Source organism: Vigna radiata, unplaced genomic scaffold, assembly GCF_000741045.1.
Source record: "Vigna radiata var. radiata cultivar VC1973A unplaced genomic scaffold, Vradiata_ver6 scaffold_297, whole genome shotgun sequence".
NCBI classification, from domain to species: Eukaryota; Viridiplantae; Streptophyta; class Magnoliopsida; order Fabales; family Fabaceae; genus Vigna; species Vigna radiata.
This window is the reverse complement of record NW_014542036.1, coordinates 274,251-275,699: the sequence shown is the minus strand read 5'-3', so window position 1 is coordinate 275,699 and position 1,449 is coordinate 274,251.

The window sequence follows — 1,449 nt, the reverse complement described above, 5'->3', positions numbered from 1 at the left end:
CTGCTGCAAAGTATATAGTTAGATTATACAATACATCTTAGTTACTAGATTTAAACATTGCATTTGATTAGATTGTATTTTATTAGACTTTGTACTTTATTTGATGTTAAAATACATTTCAACATGTGTTTGTTCTGTTGAAAATGAATTTGAAGGTGTATTTGATATGTAGGTCTGTTTTTGTGGTAGTGGATATCATAAAAAACAGACCTGCTATTTTAAAAAAATACAGGGGAATATGTCGCGGTTATGGTTGTTACCACAACCACGGTATATAGTGTTCGTTTTTTTTTTTTTTTTTTTATGGACCTTAGGCCGCGGTTAGTGCAAGAACCGCGGTCTATTCCTGGGTATTTTACCGCGGTTCTAACCGCGGCATATGCTGGAACAATTTTTTTTTTTTAAAAAAAGGGTTTAGGCAGCGGTTCCTTATACAACCACGGTATATTCCCCAACTTTTTACCGCGGTTGTAACCACGGCCTAAAGTCTCTGACTTACTACCACGGGTGAATATGCCACGGTTCGTAAACCGCGACGTATAGTGAAAAATAACCGCCATAAAAACCCCTCGTTTCATTAGTATGGTCAGAATTAAATCTAGAGATAAGAGTACATGTGTAGATATATATATATATATATATATATATATATATATATCCAAAAGACCTCGTCGTATATGCTATTATCTACATATGTAAATACGCTTATCACGCATACGTTAACATAAATCACACGTACAATTATTGCTCTATTCTATACGTGTATATATTGTCTTTTTCTCCTATATTTTCTGTATTTTATAATTAATGCCACTATGGGACAAAGCAGGTAAATATTTCTTATCAATAACCTACTTTTCAAGAAACTAAAATAATTCTGTTACCGTAAAACGTATATGAAACTGAATAAATAATAGTTTTGTTGAACAATTTGAAATAAGAAAACCACAGAGAGATTTAAATTGATAAATTACAAATTAATAATGTAATAAATTTTTACATCAGTCTCAATTCAAAATCTTCAATTAGTCTTTCACATTTGAACTGTAATAAATGTTTCATAATATAAATATAAAATATATATAGATTTTATCAATAATAAATTTTTATTAAAAATCTTACTGATTAATTTTAATAGAATCAATATTTTTAAATCTTTATATATACAAAATTCAAATATAAGAAAATCTGAAGAGAAAAAAGATTCAATTTCTCTCGTTTAATTGTTATTTTTTTTTCTTATGAATTGAATCTGGTTGGAGAAATCAAATTATTTGTATAAAGAGAACTAATAGTTGCTGATTTTTTTTTATCAACTGCTAACAGCTAGACTTCCATGTGGAAAGGGATAATTGTAGTTAGACATATGATCATATTTACCTTAAAATAACTTTAAATTTAATATATATATATATATATATATATATATATATATATATATATATATAT